The following is a 6,506-nucleotide window of genomic DNA, read 5'->3' on the forward strand; positions in this document are numbered from 1 at the left end:
AGCGGCGGCGCCGGCGGCGGGGCGGGGCGGGGAGAAAGGGTGAAGCGTTGGGAGCGGAGGGACTGCTAGTGTCCCCGACAGGCGGGCCACGGGAGGGACAAGGACGTGCGTCGAGGCCGTCCGCGCGCGTCCGTTTCACCCTAAACCGAGCACAAGTTTGGGCCGGGGATGGGTCAAAGCGGACGGAATCCGGACATTTGTTCGTTTGCGCCCGCGCGCTGGGCCGTCTCGTTTGTCCCTTTTACCCCAAATGAACGGGGATGGACAGGATAGGATCGCGCGGTGGAGTTGGCCTTACGCCCATGAATTCAAAGTCCGCGGGCTCGGTTGAGCACCTTGAAGAAAGCTTCTTCCGCGCATGTCAAAACCAGCATTGCTCTCGTCTGCTTGCTGTTGCGCCACGAGTCGCTTGTATAGCAGGAGTCGTCTTCCACTCGGGCGCCCGTTGGAGCGTGGCGTGGGCATGGGGGACATACCACCAGCGATCGGCCTTGCTGGTTACCCCGGTGACTAGCTTGGACGTGCAGAGCGCACGCCGGTACACAGGACAGTTTCATACTACTACTAGTAATCAATCGGCCGTGGTGGCCTGCCAGGCGGACAACACGAGGCTACGAGAGGGGTATACAGCGGGGAAACCTGAGCTTCGCAGCGTGCGTGCCTATAAACCTTGTTGACAAAAAAGAATCACTATATGCGCGCGTGCTGCGGAGGAGTAGTTTGTCATCAGTCTGCAGTCAGTTCACTGTGGGTTGTGCGTGCGTCTACCAGCTTTAACTAGTTGGGGTAACGCTAGCCATGCATATGCCAAATGCCAGAGTCCAGAGCGTTTGTTGCCCGACTGCCAGCAGCGGTCCCGTAATCAGTCAAATCCATCACGCGCGCGCACTCGCCCTGCGCAGCGGAGCCCCATGCGAGTACGTCAGGTGGCGTCGACGACGGCGACCCCGTTCGTTTGGCGACTGTTGGAGATGGAACCACCGTGCGCGCGCCCGCCATGCCCCGCCTGGACGTGCAGAGGACTCGCCAATTCTTGCGCCGCATCCGTTGCACTTGCGCTGATCGGGTCCCCCGGCCTGCCCCTGCTGCACCGGACGTCGGGTTACGAGCCGGCACGCTTGCATTCGGATGTGGTCGAGGCTCTTTTTTTTCATAGTGATACGTGTCTTATTTATATAGAATAAAGATCAAGTTACAAGGCACGTAAGCACCGATCATATATAACTGAAAAAAATAGGAAAATCCTATGCAAAATACCCGCGCCTGTTTATTTCATTCGACACCATCGAAGCGGCCATCAAAGAATAAAAAACAGATCACCTCTTCATCCAAGCTTAATGCGGCTCCATCGCTGATCAGCAGCTTTACGGACCTCCAAAGTAGTTTGCTAAAAGCAAAACCATAGCCGTTGAAAGAATCAGACCGAGGCAACATGTCTCCGGACTTGCCATCGAACTTCAGAACTGACACCCTCGCATGACGACGATGTCGGAGGAGGAAATCAGAACTGTCAGCCTTCCACCACAGACCCAACACAAGATACTCCATCTTCCGGCTGTCACTTACATAGACAACCGTCTGCGCGTACTCCTGAACGACAAAACCTCCCTGCTCCACCATGACGTCGGAGACAACGCCACAGCAACGGGAACAAAGCAGAAGGAGAGACACACCTGATGGAGTCATTGCCGCCGCCTCGCCAACACCATCCATGAACCCTAACTCTACCGATCTGAGGGATCGACAGAGACACGATGCCATCAATTCCGAGACGCCGCCATGAAAGACACCGTCGGTGTGAGAGTGGAGTTGAGACAGATTTATTCGTCCAGACGTCACTTTCACTACTTCAACAACACACCACAACCTACAAATCCAAACCCTAACTACAAAACAAAGGAACGGCCCCCCCTCCCTCCTGCCGCCGGAGCAGCCGCCTAAGGAGAGGGGGCCAGCGCCCGGCCGGTGGAGATCGGGGAAAATAGATCGCCTCATTCTAGACGTTTGTTCCTCGGATGCGCTTTCCGTGGTCGAGGCTCCTCCCTCGTCTGTTTTCGCCTCGCGCGCCGTTCAGCGGTCAGTAGCGTATACAGTATGCATGCATGGAAGGCATATGCTTCGCTCTAAAAAACAAGATGGAAGGCATGCCTTTCAGATGCAGCCTTCGTTGGCACATCAGAATGCATGTACCTGGCCACCACCAGCCTGCACGCAACATTTTCACAGATCAAGATGACCATACCTGCCTTGGCCCTCTTCCCACGAGGTCCATCTCGCGATATTCACACACATGTTGCCACGTAGATACAGAAAAGAACAGGCCGGCGAGAACGGCCCACTTGCCGAATGAAAAGAAAGTGCAAACCTGCACGGCCGTCCGTTGCCGGCTTTACCTGACTACTACGAGCGTAGTCCGTCTCGGATAACGAAAGAGAAATGCATGGGACGGCTGGACGCAAGCACGGCCGGAAAGAGCCGTATTCTAAGCTCATATTCATGATGCATTCGTATCATATCATGAAATGACGTATTGTCAAACATTCGGAAGATGGACCGATTTGCATGCTGTTTATTCTTCATGGAAAAGAGCTTTTTTCTTTAAATGGCAGGCTGATATACTGTAAATAATAAGCCTGACGACGCACAGACTAAAAGGATAGAAATCAAAGAGAGGACTAAAGCATTGTTAGAGGGTCCGGGATTGCTCTACAAGAACTGACTAACACAAGTGGTTTGCCGGCTGTAACATTGTTTAAAGAAACGTCACATCTGACGGTCAACTAATGCTCCTCGGTTGACACATAGCATCGGGACTTTACCATAAAACAGTTACATGCATGCATGGCCGAATTTCTTCGGACAACACACGTGGTAACGTTTTTTTTCTCTTTCCCGGCTAGCAACAAATTGAAGGTACGTTGGGAATCCTATCAAATTCTGCCAGCAGAGAAAAGAAAAAGCAGTTTTGCTAAGTCTCAGTCGGTAGTATATTCCTTTGATCTTGTATGGAGATTTGTACATAAATTTTCTTTTCAGTTTTTCCTTTTTCTTCTTAACCTATATTACTTGACTGAGACTTCGTTAAGTCTCAGAGGGTGTTCGTTTCCAGGGACTTATTGGCTTAGGGACTTAAAAAAGTTCCTATAAGTCCCATCTAAACCAAACAGGAGGGACTTATAGGGACTTAAAGTGAGCATTTGGGACTTATGAAATAAGACTCTCGAGGAGGGATTTATAGTTGTAATGCAGTCTTATAGGGACTTATAAGTCCCAGAAACCAAACAGGTAGGTACTTCTTAAGAACTTGGGACTTATAAGTTGGGACTAAAAAAAGTCCTAGGACTTATGAACCAAACAGGGCTTCAGTCGACTGAGACCTAGCCACACCCAAGAAAAAACTACTCCCTCTATGTACAGATTAAAATGAGTGAACAAAACAGTAAAACATGTCTATATAATTCGATTTAGAAGAAAGTTAGAACATTTTATGTTTGTGAACCAAAGGAGTACATATGAACAAATACTTGCGATCCAGCTATGTATGGCTAAAGGACATACACATACTCACTGGCTGTTAGGGTGCATCTATTCATGGCCCCACGTGGACATGGGCACATGGCAGCAATAGAAGTAGTGAAGGTATAGTATACACAAAGACTTGTGTCGCCTGCACCCAATTGTATGGCGGGCTCTACCTAATACCTTCAATTTTTAGTCATACCTAGTACATACATACAGCAAATACAGTATATGTTATACAACTGCAACATGCATCAGCATAAGGCGACGGCAGACGCGCCAAAAGAGGCGTTCCCTTGTGGTGTATGGCACACATGCATGCATGCATCCATGTCCTGTACATGTGCGTCGTCTTCATCGTACAGGCTAAAGACAGCACCATTGACATGGGAGAGAGTATCAACAGAGGCATAGCTAGCCAAGAAGCAATAAGTCCATCTCTCTTGCCTCTCAAACTCAGCATCTTACGCTGCATACTCAACTATATTTTATTTACATACGACGTAGACATTAAGTCCGAAAACGGCAATACCTTCCAACATGTGTAAATGGTTCTTTCCGTAAACCATTGACGCAGGAGCGTACTTGATAATGCCTGTATTGTTGGAACATTTGGTCACGTAGGCATGGGCCAGGCATCTAGCGGAGCATGAGTATTTATAATCTGATGAACAGTGGGCATTTTTGGACGGGTTTGAGCTTGCTAATATGGTTAATTAGATGGGTATCTCTGGATGCTGCCCTAGATGCATCTTGCAAAGAGAATCCGTGGCCTGATAGGCTGACGTGCGAGGACAAAGACTCTCCCCATAAACCAACAAATTCTTGATCGATGCTCTCGTTTGTAACTTACAATATGGTCACTTGCTCCTAGTATGCACAAGCATCTAGCTTGCGTACGTACTCTATATGCGTAGCTAGCTAGTTAGCTGCCCGCGTCCAACTTGCACGCACATATCGGAAAAACCATTGGCGTTCTGTCCTGTAAGCTTATGGTTAAAGTACATATCGATCTCCAGGGCGCGAGATGCATGGAGTGACGGAGATGACACAAATGGTTAAAGAACAGATAGATCTCCGTGCGCGTGGGGTTAGCAGTACCAGACCATCAGTGTCGCCTCTACTCCACATGGAGCAATACGACCTACGAGGGCCTCCTGCCACCATCGAAAACATCGTCACATCGACATGCAGTATCAGTTGCTGGTTTGGTAAACATCGCACGCGTGCATGGCTATGTAGAGACGTCCCTGGTTTCGGCATCGCCTGGTTAGTTTTCAAATCGGAGCTTGTCGTGACAGAGGCGTGAATCTTCAAATCGTAGCTTGCTAGATGGGTTTAGACCCAGTGTTTAAGACATCAATTATTGGAAGGTCCCTAGTCGGTACAAGGTTAAGCTTCTGGGGCACCTATACGTTTTTTTTTCTGACAAAAACAAAAACAAAAACATATTACAACTCTAACCAGTCGTGCATCTTATTACATAAATGTGTTGCAAAAATTGAAGAAAAATAATTATTGTAAGGGCTAGTTCTTTTGGCAACTTCAAAAATAAGTCACCCCTCCCAGCTTTTTCCCTAAGCCACCTCTCTTATCATTTGGTCTTCTAAACTAGTTATAAGATAACTAATTTAAAAGTCTCACCAAGTTTAGAGGGCGGCTTACTTTTATGCTGGGAAGAGGCAACTTGTTTTTCAAGCCGTCCAAAAAAACCGGCACTAAGTTTTTGGGGAAGAAACCCGAGCTCCAAACTATTAAATTCATGCTCCACTCAGTTATTCCAAAAGTCCGAACTGATTGAGAGATGTGGGCAATATATTCAACAACCCCCTCACGTCTAGTCTTATTTAGTCCTTAGACGTAGGCTGGATGTAGGCTACAAAATCTTTTTTTTTTTGAAGGCAAAGCAAAGCTTTATAGTTTAACGATGCTCAGGCATATCAGCCGTCGCACAAGCAGCCACATTGGGCGGTACATTTGAGTTCCACTCCATACAGTCATTAGGCGAACACGTATAGCCTATTTGAGCTAACTCATGTGCTACTGAATTCGCACTTCTTCGACAAGCACTTACGCTGAATTTGGAGAACCACATTTTGAGTTAGAACTTTGTGTCCTCAATTATGGCTGCATATGGTGAGGAATCTGCCATCCAGATGTTCAGAGTGTCTGCCAAAAGCTGGGAGTCTGTTTCGAATGTCACTCTAATGGCTCCAACATCTGCTGCAGTCGCTACGGCCTCTGACAATGCACATACCTCCGCCCCAAATGCAGTCTCTATGTGATCCTGGTGGCCCGCCCGTGCAGTGATGATCTGCCCATTGGCATCCCGGGTAACAACACCCCAACCTCCAGACGAACTCCCCGGTCTGAATGCTCCATCCATATTGATTTTAATCTCATCGTTGTCTGGTGGCTGCCATTTGGCCAGGCTTAGCCTCTTGGTTGGCACACACGTCTGTCCATACTCGAGAGCATCACACCTAGATCTTCTGACAATCTCTGGCATCTTTGTTTGTAGCTCTCTTTCTCTAACCTTGTTTCTGTTATTCCACCAGTGCCACCAGAAGGTTATAATTAGGATACTCTTGTCCTCCTCCAGCTCCCATAACTTCTCCAACATTGCATGGACACCCCTGACCTTCTCTAATCGGATTCGTATCTGCTCAAGCCCCAATTCTCTAACATTGCATGGCTACAAAATCTTTTATTAACACTGCGTTGGCATGGTCTTAAACTCAAAACCTCTTGGCTTGGATACCATATTGAATTCATGCTCCAGGTAGTTACTTCAAAAGCCTAAACTGATGAAGAGATGTGGGCAATATATTTCAACACAAACTATGGTGATTTTGTCACCAAAGTTGTCTTGGAGATTGCCACCATTGAAGTTCTATTTGAAGCGTTGATGTAAAAGAACTTGTGTCTGCTAGGAAAAGGGAACATGGCACAACTCACATCTATTGACATGGCTGACATATCACTTT

Source organism: Triticum dicoccoides, chromosome 6A, assembly GCF_002162155.2.
Source record: "Triticum dicoccoides isolate Atlit2015 ecotype Zavitan chromosome 6A, WEW_v2.0, whole genome shotgun sequence".
Classification (NCBI taxonomy): domain Eukaryota; kingdom Viridiplantae; phylum Streptophyta; class Magnoliopsida; order Poales; family Poaceae; genus Triticum; species Triticum dicoccoides.